Below are 23297 nucleotides of genomic sequence, written 5' to 3'. Positions count from 1 at the left end.
GTGTTGGTGAATTTTTTTTTTTTTTTCTTTTGACAGGAGTATTTTACAATTAGAAATAACACAAGGGTGGTATTTGCAATTAACTCGAATTTCAAACTTCCTCCCCTTTTATGGGTTCTTTATTTTACTTTGGTGAAAGATGAAAATGGTATCAGAATTCAGTGACTTCAGATTTATTATGTGCTCTATTTAAATAGACGGTGTTGAAGTTTCTCCTATCTTTCTAATGCATTAGTAGTCAGTCAACTTAATGATTATTTATACAACTTATAAATTCAAAAAGATTCAGTAAAATTGTGACACCCCCTAAGTTCCAACTAATAAACCGGAAGGTTTACGAAGGAATACGCGAGCGGAAGTCTAAATTCATAGAAAGATTTTTTTTTTATTTTTTTTTTTATTTTTTTTTTTAAAACATCACCGTGAGGTTTTTCGATAAGTCTTAATTGGTGTCACCTTGTCCTTAGTTTCAAAATTTCGTTGCTTACTATCATCCAAGAAGAAAACCAGAGATTTAGGAAAGTAATTATAAAACAGAGATATTAAACCATCAAGCCGTACTATTTTACATATACTAGTTCAAAAGGAATCATAGGAAAGTTCGCCTTACACTAGGGGTAGTAATATACATGAGCTATAATAGAAATAGTAAGAGTCTTCAATGCAAAATAAACAAAAGCTAAGATAATAAGCAACATTAGTGGATCCTCCATACGAGCCCAAAATTTCCGGAGTCGACCCCTCGAACCGCTACTAGTCCAAACCGGCGGAGTTATCCCTACTAGTTCCTGCAAACGGAGAATATCTATATGAGCTAACAAAGCTCAGTAAGGATCTCGAAAGATATCGAGATTTGCAAATATTGTTCTACTATATATATAATATTATACCACATAGGAGCAATCAAAATTAACGTAAAACACACACGTCTCGGTTTTCTATTAACATCGTGAACTATTTAAAAAAAAACATTTTATCGGATCCGATGAGAAATTAATTTCTGTACTTAGATAATAAGAAATTATTCTGAGCCCGTTTTGGTGGAATCAAACCACCGAACTATGGTATCTATGGTTGGAATACCGGCCCCCCGTATCCCTTCTCATTATTTCTAAGTATTCCATTAACCTCCCCAAATTATTCTTATTTATTTCAAAAGTGGCAAGAAAGAAGTAATGAGAATTTCACATAGGTACCCAAAAGTACAAATAATTCACAACAACCATAAAGAAATCTAACCACCAAAAGACATCACAAATATCAATCAAGTGACCAACAAATACACAAACACATTATATCAATTACACAATTAGGCATCTAAGATCATTTATGCACACATGCACACTCACTGATGCACACACGCACACACACAATTATGCAACTACAAATTATGCATTAATAATATGTTAATATTATATTCTTACCTATGCATTTCATATATTTAAATATACGTATGTACAAATATATAAAATGACATATACGCACATATATATATATATATATATATAAACCGAACTACATATATATATATATATATATATATATATATATATATATATATATATATATATATATATATATATATATATATATATATATATATATATATATATATACATATATATAAATATACACACCCAGAAATTGAATACATATATATACATCTACATGTATTTTAGTATACTTTTTATAAGCATGCTTGAATAATGTCTTAATTTACTAGATGTAATAAAATTATAACTAATTAGGGATATATATAGGTATATCTAAAGTAGTTTACCAAGGTGTCATTACACACATGCACACCCACCAACATCCGACAATGATGGGAAAAATACTCATACATACACTAAACACAAGAAGTATTACCAAAACACTTAAAGAAACTTCTAGTCTAATTTAATTTCCATAAAGATGTTTTATTCGAAAGGAAATCCGATTACTCATCCTAAAATCAACAACACATTAATTAAGCAGATTTCATATAATTTAAATAAAATCTCAGTTTTCAGTTCTTAAAAATTCGAAGAACAGCAAGTTTCTGAAAATTACAGTTTCTACCCCAAAATTTCCATTTTCTTCTAAACCTTCATTTAATCGTTCAAGATAATTAATTTATTAAATCCAAAACTTCAGAAATTAAAAATTCTTATTTTTAACTAAATCTAACCGATCTTTTAGAAATTTACAGATTAGTCCTCTAGCTTACTAGATCTTCACATGCATGCCCCTAAATTTACTAAAATCTAATTTTCTTCGAAAACTCATTAATAACTCAAAATTTCTTTGTTAATCCCTTTTCAAAAGACTTGAATCTACGGATTATGCAGTCTGATCATACATGCAATGATTTAAAATGCAAGAACCAACAAAATTAAACACGAAAATGCAAGAACAACATGAAACGAGGAAGAGGAGTGTCTTTTAGATTATTTTCCGAAATTCCTTTCTTGATACTTGATACCTCCATTTGCAGCAAGGATTTCGATTCCTTACCTGGTGTTAGAAAGAAAGCTAGCCAAAAGAAAAGTGCTCTTGAACCTTCAAGAGAATCAAAAGGTCAGAAAGGGGGAAAAGAAGGGAGAAATTAGAAAATATTGGGAGAGGTTCTTTACCTCTTCAATCTTCGATTTCTAACCAAGCTATTTTGAGGGAGAGGGCTATGGAGCGTATTTGGAGATGAGATGTGATTTCTCCCGTGAAAGGGCACCTCGTATAAATAGAGTTCTTGGAGAACTCTAGAAGGAGGATAGGATAGGGAATTCTCATGTTAGGATTTTTTTGGAGCTTGGGGTGGCTGATGGTGGCTCACGGTGGTGGTGCTGCCGAGGGATGGAGAGAGACCAGATGGGGAAGAGAGAGAGAAACCAGTCGGGAGAGAGGGAGAGAGAGAGAGAGAGAGAGAGAGAGAGAGAGGAATTGGCTCCTTTTTCAAATAGGAAGAGAGGCTTTTGGGTTACCATTCTTGGTTAAGGGGTTGAGTGTGGTTTAGGTGCTGATTATTGACGTCTAGACTCTAGGTTAGTATATAGGTTTATATAAACTATACTCAATCTATATGCAATTACACACACACACACGGCTGCACACATATACACACACGCATGTACACACACCTTCACACACATGCAGGTACACACACATTTATATATATATATATATATATATATATATATATATATATATATATATATATATATATATATATATATATATATATATATTTAAGTAAATACTTATACATATATGTATGTATAAGCTAATTAATAAGTGTATAGTGCACACATCAATCATCATTTAGAAAATAATTTATAATTTCATTTATCATATATATTCAATAATTCACGTAGTCAAGTAATATTTTGGAAGAGTTAAACTTAATTAAAACGCATCAAATTCACATAAGACAATTAGGAAAATTTAAAGACGAGGGGTGTTACAAAAATAGTGTTTTTTTCTAGGATTCCTGTTTTCTGCTAATGTAATCAAATTTTTTTTCCTGAATCTTGCAATTGTATTGAATATAAAAAAATCGAAGACAATGAAAAGTAACTGGCCAATACTAAATAAGTATATGCATTAGACTATTGGAACTGAAAATGTTCATTTCAAGATTTACATATTCATATGACAAAAACTCAGAAGTGATTCTTTAATTTAAATATATATATATTTCAGTTGTCCAAACATGTACTGGTTTTGGTTTATCTGAATTCCAACAACAAATTCCAGCCACCTCAATAGCTCACATTTATTTGTCCATAACAATCTTCGAACATTTCTGAAAAATAAAATCCAAAATTCAACAACAAGGACTACTTAAAATCAAGTAATGAAAAATAAATATTCTGAAGAAAACCCTGATAACAAAAGTTTACCTTTTTATCGATTTCCTTTTACACACATCATTCGCACTTAATTGCCGAGTTTGAGTTTCTTGAACCTGAGCTGGCATATGAGCCACACTAGATGACTCAGAGAGTGCATGATTTTTTTCCCACAAAATAAATTTCATCATTACTTCCCTTAGAAAACTAAACTTACTAGAAATTTTCAAATTATATGTTTTTTCATTCGCTTTTGCATTTGAAATTTTCATAGTTTCAAAATCTAATGCGAATATTCTTTCCTGATTTTTTTCCGCAGCTCAGGAAACTATGCGTTTTTAAGGCATGGCTCCACGAGACCCAAAGAAGAAGACAAAGGGAAATCACAATTCTTACTATCACGGGAAAGATACCATGTTCCTCAAACACGAGCCCTTGCTAGAGAAATTTAGAGACATACATTATCAAATGTTCGTAAACTATTCCTTCTCTTATTCATTAAATTTTGAATCTTGATACACGGAGACTTAACTTCATCTCCCGATCCAGATTTGCGTATGGAAACTTAAGAAATGATTTGACACCATTTACTTATTCGGGCTGCAATCAACTTCGGATTTTAATCCAACATTTATCCTTAGATAAAATTGTTTATCCATTGGGTTTTATATTATGTTTAGCAAGGCCAAAGAAAGACCTGCCACCCAAACTTTTCAATGTCACAACAACAGTCACACTCAGAGTCCCGAAATAAATTGGAATTTGCACTTCTAATTCCCAATTGATAAGAACCAATTGCTCTGTAATTTGTTGTTGTTTACCAGAACCAAGAAATATGGAACTCAAATCTGAAATTTATGCACTTCGAAAGTTGATCATGAACCGGGCGCACCCCCCTCCCCCCCCCCCCCCCCCCCCCCCCCCCCACAAACACACTAACCATTGTAGGATATATTAGAGGTTGGATAAAAACAGCGCTAATTCCTTGTCAGCAACCTTAGCATCAATGCATGTTCCAGTTGAAACAGCTGAGTCTTGCAGCTAGTTGATGCTTAATTGAGAATAGGAAGAAATTATTAATCAAATATTCTCATCTTTACCTCATTAAATTTGAGAACCGAATAATAGAATAATGCTGGAAAAATAGAAGTAAACCCACACACAAAGCTCTTCCCCTATGTTCACAATGTCATAGAAAAATGAATAACAAGCACAATAATGTTTCGCAAAGCATTGTTATGAACAAATATGAGCACAATACAATTTTAACAAAAAAAAAAAAAAAAAGAGGTATGAACAAAATAACCATTTTATATGCCCTATTTGTATCTTATCAATTTGTCAAACCTACTTGCAGCATTTAAATTTAATAATTCAATACCACCTCACATTTTTCCCAAAATCTGCTAAAGTCAATTAGCAGCGGGAGATGACGATTTCAGCAGCAGATACGACGATGTCATAATCGATGGTGGTGGCGGTGGCAATATCTAATTGAGGCCACATATCGAGTTGCTACAAATCTGAGGCCGTGGTAGCGGGATGTGGTAACAACAATCGGGACAAAAGCACAATATTGTCACGCTGAGATGGTTTTTTCGTGCTATTAATGAGGGGGCGATTTTTTTTTTCTAGGGTAGCTTAAAATTAGTAAAAAAATAAGGCTGTTTTGAATAGTCTACACTGAATAGGGTATGTCGCCACGCGGCGTGGCGACAACATTTAGTGCCGCCATGCGGCGTGGCGACTCCATTTGGTGCCGCCATGTGGCATGGCGACTCCATTTGGAGCAGCCACGTGGCAGTCAAATTTTTTTTTATTAGGATTTTAAAAAAAATTGTAATAAAAAAATGTACGACTTTAAAAATACGTAAACAATAAATAAAGGGAGTTTTATCAAATAAATTAGTCATACAAAATAAATATTTTCAAAACAATAAAAAAAGATTTACAAAATAAAAGGTCATAATAAGTCACTGCCTATGTCCACCAGTAAAGCGTGACGTTCGTCGAGATGTTAGGCTGCAGATGACTAGACGACACATGCATGTGGGAGTGGTAGACATAGGCAATGACTTTTTTTAACCTTTTATTTTGTAGATTTTTTTTTTATTGTTTTGACAATATGTATTTTGTATGATTATTTTATTAGGTAAAACTCTATTTATTTATTATTTACGTATTTTTAAAGTTGTACATTTTTATTACAAAAATTTTTGAAAATTCAAATTTAAAAAAAAACAAAACTGACTGTCACGTGGCGACACCAAATGGAGTCGCCGACGAGTTCAAATAGAGTCGCCATGCCACGTGGCGACACTAAATAGAGTCGCCACGTCGCGTGGCGGCACTAAATGAAGTTGCCATGCCACGTGGCGACAGACCCTATTTTGTTTACACTCTTCAAAACAGCCCTATTTTATTAACTAATTTTAAAAACGACTCTAAAAAAACCGCCCCATTAATGAGTAGTGTCTCCATGTTTTTTTTTTTGAGTAACTCGATGGGTTTAATTTGAACGAAAAAATAGTTTAGTATTATTACCAGATTAGAAAGAAAAAAACCTTTTTTAATTAAATTTAGATTTTTTGCTGAACGTATTTGAAATCGTTGTTGGACTTCAGGTTTATAAAATTTGAAAGCAACAATAGAAAAGAAAAAGTCTTTGGTAATTTTTGGGCCTACACCTTGGGCCTCTGATAAAAGTAACTTTTTGGGGAATAAATTTTATTATTTAACTTCTTATGCATTGCTTTTTTAAAATTGTCAATTGTCCCAGTGGCAAAGTTACTTTCGAAATTGCTGTTCGTCTTTAGTTCGATTTGTAGACTCCCCAATGCCTATTGCTTTAATGGAGAGCCAAATGTATAAATCATTTTTTAATGATATTTGTTTTCCCCTTTTTTTCTTTAACTACTATTCTTTGATTTCCATATGTATAAATCATCTTTTAATAATATTTGTTTTCCCCTTTTTTCTTTAACTACTATTATTTGATAAATGACCTTCAAAAAATTCAATTACACCGTTGATTCATTGTTCACCAAAATTTATAGATAAAAAAATATAGTATATATATTTATCTTTATGTTTAAGGTTTTCAAAAGTTCCAACTATACCATTGTTTCATTGTTCACCATTGCTTTATTTTTTGTCCAAAAGTTGAAAATTAAAATATAATACATTTTTTATTAAATAAACTATAAAATATCATATACAAATAATTTTATATAGATTTATTTCGTTTCTTGCATCGGGCCTCCCGAACCCTGGGACAGGCCCTGGGTAATACTATATTTTATTAAGTTCTAAATGATGGTAAAAAAATAGACGAGAGTGTTTAGAAAAACGTCAACAATACACCTTTATATGACAGTATTATAGCATCAACAATATTTTCAAAAGCCTCATATAATTCATAAATAATATGTGTTTATACGACGGTTCTGAAACCGTCGGGTACAAAAAGAGCCGTATAATAAACCCCAACTTGTTGTAGTGCCTGTCTCCAGAGATGTACAAGTCTCTGCTTTTATTTTTTTTTATCGTGGAAATTTCAGTCATCCATTTTATGAGGAAAACCAGAGCATCAACAATATTTTCAAAAGCCTCATATAATTCATAAATAATATGTGTTTATACGACGGTTCTGAAACCGTCGGGTACAAAAAGAGCCGTATAATAAACCCCAACTTGTTGTAGTGCCTGTCTCCAGAGATGTACAAGTCTCTGCTTTTATTTTTTTTTTTATCGTGGAAATTTCTGTCATCCATTTTATGAGGAAAACCAGAGCATCAACAATATTTTCAAAAGCCTCATATAATTCATAAATAATATGTGTTTATACGACGGTTCTGAAACCGTCTGGTACAAAAAGAGCCGTATAATAAACCCCAACTTGTTGTAGTGCCTGTCTCCAGAGATGTACAAGTCTCTGCTTTTAGTTTTTTTTATCGTGGAAATTTCAGTCATCCATTTTATGAGGAAAACCAGAGTATCATGAGCTGTGCAAGTGAAAAAATATAAAAAAAAAAACAAAAAGACCATATTTTTTATGAAATTTTGGCAATCTTCTAACTAAATAAAAAACTGAATAATGAATAAAAAACCACCAACATAAAGAACATCTGCATGTATTCACACGAGAGAGAGAGAGAGAGAGAGAGAGATAGAGAGAGAGAGAGAGAGAGAGAGAGAGAGAGAGAGAGAGAGAGAGAGAGAGAGAGAGAGAGAGAGAGAGAGAGAGAGAGAGAGAGTTGTTGTCTCTAAAAATAGCAACATTACAAGCATATGTAGTGGAGCTCCCAATTACCGTTTTAGTGTCAGCTCCTCAAATTTTAGGGAAATTGTAGGCTTTAGTGGATAATTAATAGCTCCCTAAAAGTCCTCCAATTTTAGGAAATTCTTAACACGATCCCCACTATCAGGACTCCTTTAGGCAGGAGAGATGGAGATTGGTGGACCTCTATCATTATTATATTATTATATATTTCATGAATTTTTGTTATCTCAATTTCCTTTAAACAAAATATTTTCTTAATTATGTTATATTCCTAAATATCAATTGCTTTTGTATGACTTTTGTTATTAATAATAAAATCACTTATGATTTTGGGTTCATTTGATATACACCCCTCATATGGAAAATATATAGGATAGATCCACCCCTAAAATCTTCCTTTGAGATACCCCTGGAGAGGTAAAACTACTATAGTGCCCTTATTTGCAATTTTCGCCCAACTGCATTCAACATTTTCACCAATTGCATTTATGATTTTGGACATGCATTTAGTATTTATGTACTGCATATATCATCGTTTTTAATTTAATAATTTTTTTATTCTTGTATATATAATGTTGGACTCAATCATATCGACTTCCAATTATGCAAAGATTAAACATTTTTATCTTTGACCGTTTCTTCAAAGAACCCGAGTGCACGAGCAGTGTGACCCTCGATGGTTCAGGTGTAAGCTAGTCGTGGGTCCACAACTCGTTGTGGTTTAACAGTTATAATCCGTAAGTAAATATCTCACGATCCTAAAAGATCAATTACAAGTAATTGTAATAAATGTAAGGACTATATCTATGTTTGAACAACAGACAAAGATACAGAATGCCAAGGTGTTTTATTATTAACACGAAAAATGATTATTTATTACAAGAATAAATTTAAAGACCACAGCCACAAGTTGGCTTGTTGGTCACCTACTCTAACACCCAATAATCTAACGTGGAAGCAAAAACACGGAACGTCCAAACAAAAGATTCAAGTTGGAGGAAGCAAGGAATAATGACTGTTGGGAATCAGACACGTGTACGCAGCGGAAAACAAAAAAAAATGCAAATTAAACAAGTTTAAATCACATAATCACATGCCCGACAAAAGTTAAACAATTATATGCGTACCTTTGCTCTTCCAGCGAAATTTAAAACGACAATCATGCGTATTAATTTAATCGACAGTAAATCAATTAGCATGCTCGTAGTAATCATTTATGTGCTCGCAGTAAATTATGAATTTCATTGAAACATACAAAACATACAAATTCACGAAGCATACTACGAAAAACGAACATGGATAATTTAATCTAATTAAATTAAAACCTAACGAATACCGGATTCGAGAATTACCTCTTGAAGCGTAAGGTTGGCGCACGAATTGAAGCAAGACTGCCATGGAAACCAATCCGTGTAGTCCGGGAGCGGCGGCGGCGTTGCAAGCGACGGAGACGCGTGAGGATCACGCGCTGTCTTCAGGCGGCGCGTGGGAGCGCGTGCGTCGTCGGATCGGAGCTGCTCCTCGGTTCTTCGAATCTTCGATCTTCCTCCTCTCGGATTTCACCTAGTATACTTCGATCTACTAAAAATGTGGCACTAGACACGCAATAGTTAGAATAGACGGAAGAAAAGAAAAGAGGAAAAGAACTACCACAACAATCGGCCAGGGGGGGGGGGGGGGGGATTCCGGCGATGTAGACGGCGGCGGCAACAGCTTAAGTTCGTTAGTTCTTTACTAGCTCGTTTCTCACAATTCAATGATCGGAAAATTGTAACGATTACATTTTCGAAATCATTATAATGTCCTCGTCATTATGAGTGCCAATGCTCGATTTCCAACTTTCTAAAAGTGGAAACCCTAATTCAGTGCACTTTCTAAATTTGGAAACTTCCCGATTTAGAAAGTCCACTAAGATGTTCGTCTATTCTTTTCCTTTTCTTATTCTCATTCATAATTCCAAATTACGAATGTTGGACTCAATCATATTGACTTCCAATCATGCAAAGACAAAATATTTTTATCTCTGACCGTTTATTCAAAGAGCTCAAGTGCACGAGCAGTGTGACCCTCGATGGTTCAGGTGTAAGCTAGCCGTGGGTCCACAACCCTTTGTGGTCAAAACTCGTCCCTTATAATCACGATTAAGATAAAGCTCGTTTCACCTTAATCACCCAACGAATCAAGATTGGCGCCTAGCAACGACGCATCATGATTCCCTAGATACAAATGAAGTGCCTGCAAGAACCTTTTGATATAGTTAACGTACAGTACGATCCCTTCGATTCATATGTCCCGATTGAACTAAAGCCATTGGCTCATCGAGACCTCCTTAGTAGTTCAATGACTGTGCGATCGTTCTAAGTGTTGTAATCGTTACGTGCATGACTTAGAGAATCGAATTCTCTAATCATCACTTAGTCAGCTCTGGCCAAAGACTTAGAGATTACAAAATATGAGAACACACAGGACATCCTAGACTATTCTAGCGATCGAATCCCCAACTACAATGCACAGACCTCCCACTAGATTTCGGACTGCATGAACATTGGCCCTTGGGGCGGTCCTCAGTGGAACTCAGGGACATGTCACGATACAGCTGGTCCTCTAGTGAAGTCACGGTGATGTCTAGGTCATAAGGACTAATGGTGTACAACTATAGCATAGATATCTCTACTGGATTATTGAGAACCATTTAGTGATTTCTAGGGTGAGGGAGTTAAGTGAACTAGTCAACTTACGAGCACCCACTTATGCATGCCGATATCAAAATACCGTTTACTGATGAGATGCAGTACACATACACTAAGTGCTAGTCTCTTAATGGGAAAGGCCGATATCCTCATTGGTAGCGTAACCCTTCGACTAGGAACACGTTTAACAGTTATAATACTAAAGTAAATATCTCACGATCCTAAAGATCAATTACTAGTAGTTGTAATAACTATAAGGACTGTATCTGTGTTTGAGACAAAGGGACAAAGATATAGAATGTCAAGGTGTTTTTATCATTAATACGAAAAAGGTTTATTTATTAGAAGAATAAATGGAAAGACCACAGCCACATGTTGGGTTGTTGGTCACCTGCTCTAACAATGACCCCATAACTATAAAGAGCTAGAAACACTTATTATCAAGGTGGAATATTGACCCATGGTTATAAAGAACCAAACACCAATATAATGTCGCTAAGAAAGTTATAAGAACCCACTTGTAAAATCGCGAAGTTTACTGTTGAACAGCGAAGGAGAATTAATCTCTAAAAATACTCAAATATTCATTAAAATCCGTCCCCTAAAATAGGTTAAATTGGCAACTTATTTATAAGTTCTAAAAAGACTCTTTTTCACAAGGAAAATGACTCCTACCTAAACTATAATTAGAAAACTAATAAATAAGCAAATCCTAACTATAAAGAACTCTAAAATAATAAAAATATAATAAATCCTAAAATCAAATGTGCTTAATAAATTAAGCAACTTGCGCATCAACTCGACCTTTTGACCACCATTCTAAACTCGCGTAGACAGTTGGTGGTGCACGTCAAAGAACTTCAAGCACTATTTAGATACTGTTAACTTCGAATCTCTCTTTGGTCAAAACACGAAAGTCTTAGATCTTTACCGTTTCGAATCATTTTGAAATCAGATTAAATTGACTTCAGATGAGAGAGTTATAACTCAAATGGTAAACTCTGTCAAAATCATATGGGACTTTCGGGATGCACGAAATTCGACTTGTTCAACGAATTTCCCTTTTCCTTTACTTCCAATTCCAAACCATGGACATCTCAAACATTCGATTCAAGCCTTTCTTCTCCAATGAAAACTCGAATAGCCTCTTTAAACTTGTACGCTTGCGCTTCTTCCAATTCTTTATCTTTGAGCTTACTAGGTTCGTATCATACTCCCCCTCTTTAAAAGGATTCGTCCTCGAATCCGGACAAATATCAAATTTAGTATAAATAAAATCAATCGCATGATCGATCTCTCTCTTTGCCAGCAAACTAACACAACTCTCAAACTTAATGACACCCCTCCAAGTGCGATCTTGATCATTGTTTGGTTGAGCCAAGACTAAAGTCGATTTCACGATCACCGCCATCTCATCAACATGCACAATGTGAGTTTGCACTTAGTTTAGCTCCTCCGTAACTTTGATGCATGGCGGGATCGTATCATGATCATTCAGATCAACCTTCTTAAACTCCCTTAGCACGTGAATCCCAGACTCACATCGTCTGACAGTGCGCTCCTGTAGAATATCTTATTTAATTAGAAAATGTATATGAATAAAAAAATAAAATATATATATATATATATATATATATATATATATATATATATATATATATATATATATATATATATATATATATATATATATATATAGCACGATGTCCCCAAGTCGGGACTGGGAAAATTTATTATTTAGGCGAGGTTATTAATTTATCGGGTATTAATATATCGAGGTTCTACTGTAGATCTAATCCTAGACGTGTGTTTTTACCTAAATTTCAAATGAAACTAATTAAAAGTAGTGGGATATGGAAAATTTACCGGAATCGAGCCTCGTTTGCTACGGATTGAAAGTCGAAAAAATATCCGAAATTCGAATGTCTTGAGAGAGTTTGGGAGTAGGAGAGAGAATTTAAAAAAACAAATGAAAACGATTTCGTTGTATTCAGTAATAGTCCCACTGCAAATAGCAACACCCATTTTTAAATGAAGAGGTCGAATTCTTTATCAATTCACATAATTCATACGGACCAAGTCGCCCTCATGTGCTTTCTAAACCTTTATTGGACCATGGATCGAGTTGTCACCTTTATCAGGCCAATGATCAATCCGAGAAGTCCTTAATTATTGGGCTAGAAACCGAGATCGAGCTGAGCACATCATCGCTGGGCTCGGGGACTGAACCGAGCTAGAACCTATATACTCGAGCCAAAGTCTAAGTAGGCCCAAGAAGAAGAATTAAGGCAAGTTTGGTTATTTCTTGCCCACCAAGTATCCACACTTATAAATAGAAAGTCACTCAAACATCTCTTTTATGCTCTCTCTTGCATATCACAATCGATTATTTCTAAATAAATTATGTATAAATAGGGCTAATTTCGTTTGGTTGGACGATCAAGATTCACCGTTTTCGGACAGTATCCCAGATAACATAATCTTAGGCAGCTAAATGAGCTCACCCGGAACTTCACCGTACAAGTAGTTCTGCCCCGACCTCACCCTCACTAGACTCGTGCATGTGCCAAAGTTCTCTGGTATTGAGTCGAAGAGAGAGTTTATTCATAGAATCAAGATTTGGAGCTGCTTTGGTGCACAAAAGTGTTTTGGAATTGTACCCGCGAGTTGGTTTGAAGACAAATATAAGTTTGGATCTTTTGATTCTTGCCAAGATTCCTCAGGATAGTGCTCAGGATAGTGCCGGTGAAATTGATGATCATCCAAAGACCGAGAAGTTTCCAACTCGGAATAATCGGATATGAAGTCCGGTATCGGGCCGTGCAATCTGTTCATGAACAGTTTGAGAAGCTTGATTTGCTTGGGGTTTACGAATTCATATGGAATTTCTTTTGTTAATGCATTGACAGAAAGATTGAGATTTACGAGGATCGTCAGAAAGTCGATTCCTCGGGATAGTAACATAATTCCTCCAGTGTTCGCCCTGAAAGTCGATTCATAAGCAGAAAGATAGTATCGAGCAACTTCAAATTCCCTAATCCCGAAGGAATTGTACACTCCAATTCACAACTCAAAATATCCATGTGCACTAAATTCACCAACTTCCCAAATTCCCATGGAATTCCACCCTCGTATACATTGTAACATCCCAAGCGAGTTTGAAGTGACAAATATTCCAGTTCCGCAAAAAGTACTTGAGATTCCTCAAACTCAGCAAACTACTCGGGGCAGGTAAGCAGAGAAGTTGTTATACGAATCGAGCACTTTTAGACTGGCGAGGCTCGAGTAATTCCAATCCAAATTCCCGTCGAAGTGGTTATTTTTTTTATGTTGACAAACGAAAGGCTGCTCATATATTTCGATCTTGATTTCGTCTGTGAAGTTGTTTCCATCGAGGAAGAGCTCGATCAACTTTTCGATTTTGGTAATAGTGCAAAATGAGTTCGCTGTTACCACTTAAGCCTCAACGTACCCCTGAGCTCGATATTGATTAACAGATATCTCTGACTTATTAATTCAACGGCTCGAATTTCTTTCACGTACCCCCGGAGGATCCCGCTAAGCTCAAAGTTTATCTCCATGATTTGGCGGGCTGGGTTTTCTTGAAGATCGGATTTCCCTAACAAGCCCGACCGACGCTTGGTGAATTATATTCTTGGAGCTCGCACTTACAACATGCCTCAGATTCACTTCTGGTAATTGGATTTCTCGTCGCTCGTATTTATTTCGAGAAAATTGAACCCCCCTCGTGAAGCGGGAGCTCACAAATTATTTCCCTCAATTTTCTAGAAGAGCACATCTATTTTAAGTGGCTCTAATTTAGATTTCTTTAGCTCGAATATTTTCAAAAGTCACCTCTTGCAGCTCAAATTTCCGGAAGCTTGGATTTATTTACAAAACAGGGATTTCTCGGGGCTCATGTTTATTGCTTGGAGCACTAATATATTACTTACAAATGGATTGTCGGGAACCCACATTTTACGGGGCCAATCTTCTCCAACAACTTATGGTTGTTAAAAAATTCTCCGAGATGTGAATTTATAAGAGTTCACCCTTCTCGAACCTCGAATTTGCCTCTTAAATCTCAAAATTCCGGAGGTATCTCTTAAAGCTCATAAGGCGAGAGTTATCCCTCAAACGCGAAAGCGAGTACTTGCCGATTGCGTTTGTTTCTTAGAAGCTCACTCTTTTGTCTCGAAGTGGAATTTATTGAGGCTCGTGATTCTCATTTATGAAAGCTCAGACCTCTCCTAATCACTTGGCGAGGTGAGTTCTCTCTCAGCCATATGCATATACCTCAATTGCAATAACTGTTTTCGTGCTGAAAAACATTTCGAAGCATTTAAGTTACTCGACAAGTGCTGAACTATTACTTCAGTAGGGTCGGAATATAAATAATTTTTCATGAGACGTGACATTTCCACCCTCAAAATATCTTATTTCGCCACCAAATTAAATATATTTTCTATTTTGCCACTCTCTTCTCCTTTCACCTATATATTTTTACAAATTTATAAACCGTTCACTAATAAACTAATTAAAATATTTAAAAAAAAATACCCATTTTCACTTAATCTTTTCCGCAAAATTTCACCATCTCCACCTTAAGTGAATAATACTTTTGTCTGGGAAAAAAACATTTTCGAAAATAAAAAATAGCAGGAATTCGCCTTCTTGTATGGAAGGTTCTTAACTTCCTCCATAATTGGCCAATTTGGCTTAATATAATTTCGTTTCCGATATAAATAATTTGTACATCATCTGATATGGATATTTAAATATCTTGTAATAAAATTTTCATTGCAAAAAAAGAAAATTAAAAAAATTAAAAAAATTAAAAAAATAAAAAAAATAAAAAAATAAAAAAAATAAAAAAAAAATAGAAATAGAAATAGAAATAGAAATAACTTAAAACACATGAAGATTAAACAAATATAAGGAAAGGTACTGGATTATATATTTGAGGGGTACTTATGCCATTTTATATATTTGGTGGTAGATTAAAATACTTTGGAAGTGGATATAGCACCCCTCTTTTTCATTGAACTATTCTATCACCTGAATAAGTCACATGCGCGGTGGATTGCATGAAACTTGAAATTATCCATCACCTGGATTGAATATATCACTACAATACTGATTGGGGGAAATATGTGGCTTAGATGTTGCCTATGTTATTGTCCGACATATAGTTATACAATTAAACATCTATAAATTGATACAGTCGTAATTAGTAAAATTCTATTAATTTAGTGAAATATTAAATTATCGAGTTAATAATTTAATATATTTTTACCAACTCAAGACCGGAAGAAATTATTATTTAAGCGGATTATTAATTTATCGATGTTTCTACTGTATATGTATGAGGTAAGCGACAATGGGATGTTTCCTTTGAAATATGATATGTGGGATTATGAACATCAAATATCTACCGGGCCGAAACTAGGATCAAAATGTAGGGGGACTAATTAAAATTTTAGGGTTCGGGGCAGCGTCTTGGAAAAAAAATTTAGGTTCACAAAACATTGTAAAAAATAAGTTTATATTACTATTTTTTAATTAAAATATCATATATATTATAATTATATCATCACAAAAATTTCTAAATTAATCCAAATTATTCTAATAATGTATTGCACTTAATATTTCGGAGATTCATGGCACGATCTCGTACTATTCTTATAAAGGCATTGATAAAAAAATTCAAAAATAAGTAATATTCATAAATTTTATTTAAAATAATACAAGTTTTAACCATTTTATTTTATATTTTATATTAAATATGATATATTTATCTATAATTTATATAAGATTATGGAGAAAAAAAAAAGGATTAAAACACATATTTACAAAAAAAATGGGGGGCCAAAAGTAATATTCAGAAAATATAATGCCAAATACCTAAAAAGAAATATCCTTGTGGGGTCAACAGCCCCCTACCCCTTAAGAGTACGGCCAGTGAATATTTACCAAGTATCCTTTGATACATACTATATTGGAATTTGTTAATTCCCATCAAGGAGGGCTCGCCACTTACCTATTGAGATTAAGTAGAAGAGTTTGTATTTATCAAAGTTGGTAATGGTATCCCATGAATAGCTCGACATAAAGCTCGAGTTTATTATATCTTGGATTTCGATAATTGCCAATTTCCTCGGTTTCTTGAAGAAGATATATAAACCAAGGTGAAAAACCCTTATGTTTGGTTGAGTTCTATCTCCAAAGAATATTAGTTGTTTGAGTAGATATATACACCGTGACGCTTTGCGTGAGATAAGAACAAAATGCGTCGTTAGAACGAGCAAAAATGAGCCTTTAAATCGCGCTTAAATGAGTCGTTAAATCGAGAAAAAAACAAGATGTTAAATCGAGCAAACACGAGGCGTTAAATCCCGCAAAAATGAGGCCGTAAATCGCGAAAAATGAGTCGTTAAATCGAGCAAACGAGATGTTATCAAATCGAGCAAAAATGTGTTGTCAAATCGCACAAAAATGAGTTGTTAAAGTGGGCGAAAATATGCTATCAAATCTAACAAGTAAACCGCTAGAGACATTCAAGCCAATACGGCGAGATAAGTGCACGAGTCATACAATCAGAGAAAAAACGACGTAAAGCGAAAAGACAACACGTGAATAATACTCCTAGTCTAATCACGACTTTTAGACTTCGGAATAGGGGGTAGTTGATATGGACCAAATTGCCCACATGTGCTTTCTAACCCCTTATTGGACCATGGATCGAGTTGTCACCGCTATCAAGCCAATGATCAATCCGAGTTGTCTTTATTGGGGGCTAGAAACCGAGATCGAGCTGAGCACATCATCGCTGGGCTCGGGGACTGAACCGAGCTGGAACCTATATACAAAGTCTTAGTAGGCCCAAGAAGAAGAGTTAGGGCAAGCTTGGTTATTTCTTGTCAACCAAGTATCCACACTTATAAATAAGGGAGTCACTCAAATCTTTTTTTTTTTTATGCTCTCTCTTACATATCACAATTGATTATCTCTAAATAAATTCTGACTTGAGCGTCGGAGCTTCTGATGGAGGTCTAACCAACAATTGGCAAGATGATCCTATCCAAGTCCCAACCGGACCAGTGACGAGGAGCCGAGCTAAGCAATTCAAGGAGAAACTTGCTGCATTGATCCATAATGTCTTAACTAAGAAAGTTTCATTCAATAGTGATAAACAAGGGTGGATTATGCATATTCAAGTGGCGGAGTCACCCGACAAGTGTGGGAACCATCCGGGCTAAAGATCAGTCCAAGTTGAGCAAATAAGAGCAAGAATAATGAAGACCAAACCTCACCCTACCTTAAATTCGTGGGTTCATCTCTAATCAGCTCATATTAGTGTGTTTTTGGGCCTATTCTATTAAGGCCCTCTTTAATTTCGTGGCTCACTTGTTTAGAGCCTTTATTAAGTAGATTTAGGGTTTTATTTTCCTTTCTTGAAGACTATGTTTTGGGGGCTATATATATGCCTTCTTATTCATTGTGAAAGACAGCTTTTGATCATTAATTAAATTGTGAGAATATTCTCTCTAGTTCTTTAAGAACTCTTCGAACGTATCGGAGGATTCCGTACGTTCACCCGACTCATCAATCAATCTTCCACAATTGATTGTGGCGTCTTCACATACCAAGGTTCTTGTCTCTTTATAGACAACGGGTCGCGGTTCCACCCTCTTTTGATTCCTTCTTTTGGACGGTCCAGGAGTTGATAACCGAAGTATTGTTATCGGGTCTCGTCACATGGTTGGCGTGGTTCATATCAGCTTCTACGCCGGGAAACCTCTCCTGGTGTTGCAGGAACGAAGGCCGATCGTGATTCCGACGACATCAAACCCTCACGTGGGAAGATCTAAGCTGACGTGGGGCTTACGACAGCAAACTCGAAAAAGCGACTCCTAATATTATTATTCACATAATAATTAAATAATTTCAGTTTTTCATCACACACATTATTAGCTGCTTAGTTAACACGCGGATTATGGTAGTATTTGCAAAAGCTTATTTACAAGCTAGGAGTGTTTAAAAAAAAAAAAAAAAAAAAAAACTGGAAAATCAACTTAAATTAAAAAAGTAGATCTTTGGGTGATTGTAATATTATAGTTTAAAACAACTTATTTAAAGAAAAGCAAACAACAAAGTTGATTATACAAACACCCGAAAAAACAAATTGTGAGAGAAAAAGAGTTTGGAATCTATTTCTAAATTTTTCTTTGCAAAAACCATCTATTAAAGGACGGGAACATGCTCAACGAATTGACAAATTAAATAATCTTTGTTTTGTGTATGTGTTTAGTCTCATAGAAATTGGCCCGTTAATTGAAGCCCCAATGGAATGGGCTTTTGTTACACATTCTTTCTGCTTTGTTTTGTGTACGTTTCACCACAAAGCAACACATTTCATTTTCTTTTTATAATTTAATTAAAAAAAATCGAGACATAAATTGAACACAATTTAAAGATTGTCCCAGTTTTAAATAATTTATTTTTTATTAATACAAAAATATTTAAATTCAAATAATTAAAATTAATGAATCGGAAAATGCACTGTTTTTTGTTCGTTTAGTTAGGTTGAATCTTGTCAACCCATCATGGTATTAACTCCTACATCAATTGAACTTAATAATATTTTATTGGGTCTTCATTGATTTAGTTGACTACGTTAACGTAGTAGAATTAGTAAGGTTTTGAGTTGGAAATTTTTAAGGTGTTTAGTTTGTAAAAATAAACACTTTTATAAGCAAAATTAATCAACGTAAATGGGAATTTTGTTCTTATTTATTAAGGTATCTAATTAGCTTTCACATTCTTACATGAACATCAAAGAAATTATTGCATGACAACTTAGATTTTAGAGAATACAAGTTATTAATGTTTAGTCCCAATGGCCTAGCGTTGTAGTAAGTGAGTTTGTGTCAATTGACCCAAATTCAAATTCTCTTGTCAACGGTCACTAAGTCGAGTTTGTCACACTCGGTTAGCCTAGTGGGGTTTACGTCTTTCGTATGATTTGCAAGCTATTATACGAGAGTGTAAGTTTACCTAGTGTACTCATACGTCTTTTCGCATGATTTACAATCTATTATACGAGAGTGTAGGTTTACCTAGTGCACTTATACTGCTATGAAGCTGTTAAAGGTTGTTAGTATCTAAAGCATTCAATATTTTCGCAAACTGCATTCAACATTATGGCCAACTGCATTTAGCATTTATGGACCTGCTTTATCATTTTATAGATTTTTTTAATAAAAAAATATAAATGTTTATTTTGATAATATCTTTTAGGGGCAATTTGCTATAGGTCCTCCTCTAAGAGATTTTATGTCTATAAATCCAACTAATAAAACTCAATTTTTAGTAAATTTATTATTTTTAATATGTCAAAAATATCCCTAACAATATATGGAAATAAAAATCTCCAAAATAAATATCCCATATTTTTCTCCTTGCAGTTAATTAACCCATTCCAAAATTTCACGTATTATCAATCTCAAATTCCACCATACCCAATAATCAATTTCATCAAATTTCACTGCTCCAAAACATCGATTTCATCAATATCTAACCCAACTAAAAATCGCATTGAGTCTGCCGTTTGCAATTCACAAAATTTCGTTTGTTGTCTACGTTGTGAAATCAGTTTTTTTTTTTTTTTTTTCTTTTCTCGTTTGCTATTTGGAGATCGTTTGTTGTTTGAAGACATCGTCTGTTGTTTCTTCATCTGTTGTTTGTGATTTCTACAATGGCTCATACACAATTTCGTCTCGGTAAGCAATACTCCTATTAACTACATGTACATATCATTGTTCGATTTTTTCAATACTTATTCAAAAACCCGTTTTTTTTTTTTTTTGAGACAGCGAGCGAACGAGGATGATGAATTCGAATCCCCGAGAAATCAGATATAAATTGCAGGGTTTGTTGAAGTTAGTAGTCTAGTTATTTTTTTTTTTAATTGCAGTTTGCACGCTTTGCAATTCTCTATTATAATTGAAGTTGTTATTGGTTGTTTGCAGTTCATGTTTGGTCTTAATTGGAGTTCGTATTAGTTGTTTGCAGTTCATGTCTACATTTGTAAGATGAATTGTTGTTTTCATCTCCAATTAATAATTGCTATTAATTTCTTTTAAATTTTACTTAAGCAGTTTTTATTAAGCTACTTTTTTTTACACTTTGAAGCATGTATGTTGCAAAAGACATTTATTTGCAATTTTAGTTTTCACTTTGAAACTATTTTGTAATGTAATGCTTGTTGTATGTTGACGTTCTTGAGTTGCGAATTATGTTGCTAGCAATTAGGTTTACATTGTACTATAATCCTCGTAAATTGGACTTTAAATTAGTTTTTCTCTTTTTACACATGTTTGCAATCAGTTTTCTATTTGCATTTTTCAGATTATTTTGCAAATCTTGTTTGAACTTGCGTATGTTGTTTGTTGTTTGCAATCACAATTCTTGTTTGCTAGTTTCCTTAACTTTGCAATTAGTAAGTCATGGTTAAAGTTTGCAATTTATTTTTTGTAGGTTGAAGATTATACATTATATCCTACCGTGAGAGTGTTTCAACCAATACATGTCTGGGTAAAAAAGAAAGAAGACAATTTTCGGTTAATGCCGCTGACATGAAAAAATTCCTCGATAGTGCCAGTGGTTAAAAATTATTGTTTAATGCTTTACATTTATTTTTCGCTTTGAAGTTTAATTTATTGTTTGCATCATGATTTATTGTGAAAATATTACACTTTTTAGAGTTTTGTTGCACATCCTGTAATATTGTTATAATTTATTTTTTCTATTTCAAATAGAAATTTGTATTTTTTATTTTTTATTGCAAACATATTTTGTTGTTTTACATAACTTTTGTAGTTTACAGTTTACAGTTTGCACTTCATTCTTTATCATTTTTCGTGTACAATTTGCCTTCACTGTTTGTATTTGCAGTTTGTAATTAGTGGTTGTTAATGTTAGCAACTATTACATTTGTTGTTTTGTATCGTTGCAATTTTCTATTTTATGTTGCAAATTTATTATGTTATTCAAATTTTTTATTTTGTTGTTTGTTCAAGTATAACTAATTAGAAAATGCAAACAAAAAAAATGCAATATTGTCGAGAACATACAAAATAACAATTAAAATCCAACACATATGATCTAAGAAAATTAATAATTGAAAGATTGCTAAATAATTTTATAAAGTAATAAATAATAAATTTTCAAATTTAGTTGTTTTGAGAGAGAGGGTGAAATACGTGTGTGTGTGTGTGAGAGAGAAGGGATGAGAGAGAGAGAGAGAGAGAGAGAGAGAGAGAGAGAGAGAGAGAGAGAGAGAGAGAGAGAGAGAGAGAGAGAGAGAGAGAGAGAGAGAGATGCATGTAGGTGTGATCCAATGGGAGAGATGTTTGACCATGTAGAAAGGAGAGAGAGTGAGAAATTTGTGGGATTTGTTCTCTTAATTTCTAAAATAACTATTTACATATAAATATTAATTGAGGGCATCTATGTCTATACACTAATAATTTAATTTAATTTAATTGATTAAGGACCTACACCTATATTCATCTAATAGATTGGATCTCCACCTATATAAGTCTAGACTAATGGGTGTCTAGCCAATTTCCCCTATTTTTTATATATACCCTCTTTTGTATTTTTTTTTTCTCTTAATTTTTAATTTTTTTTCATTTTTTTGATAAATTTACTGTAACGAAATTGACTACACATGACTATAGTATACCACAGTCATGTATAGTTATATATAGTCACGTACTGTCTTTTACCCCAAAATTAGGGTAAGCCGTTGATTATAAAAAAAACACTTCATCTACACCAACAAATAAATTCACAATTTGAATCTTTATATTATAAATCAATTAGTACCCAACAAAAAAATGAAAAAAACACAATCATCAAGATTACTGTACATTAGAAAAACCACAGCTTGTATGTAACTATATATTACTACATGGAACTACAACAGGTTACTATACGTGACTATATGTATATGACCACATGTGACTATACGAGTATAGTCAAATATAGTTTAGTTTGTATTTGTAGCTTAAAATCCCACTTTTCAAACACGACAACAACTCCCATTTATCGGTTGCAAAAGAACTGTTCTGAATTGACGAACACTATGCCCTCTCGGCAAAAAACTTAATTCATAGAAGTTGTTCAAACACAATCCCTTTCTCAAGTAACCAAACAAATTGGTAGCCACGACCAGCTTGAGTGAGCCTCAATTTACACATCCAATTAAAAACAAACCAACAAAATGAAACAAAGTGATATTAAGATGAAGCAATGTTAATCCATATCTATTGGTCAAAAATGTTGATTGAAAGTGGAGCATATACATTAAATTAAAGACATATTGGAAACTAGCTAACAAATGCTTTTAACATTTTTCTCCCACTTCGCCATATTGTCAAGATTCTTGTCCTATTGAAAACATAATCAAAGACATTTCAGAGTGCCAATACA

This window comes from Erythranthe guttata, chromosome 12, assembly GCF_056151865.1.
Source record: "Erythranthe guttata isolate IM_541 chromosome 12, IM_541, whole genome shotgun sequence".
NCBI classification, from domain to species: domain Eukaryota; kingdom Viridiplantae; phylum Streptophyta; class Magnoliopsida; order Lamiales; family Phrymaceae; genus Erythranthe; species Erythranthe guttata.
Note: the sequence above shows the minus strand (reverse complement) of the source record.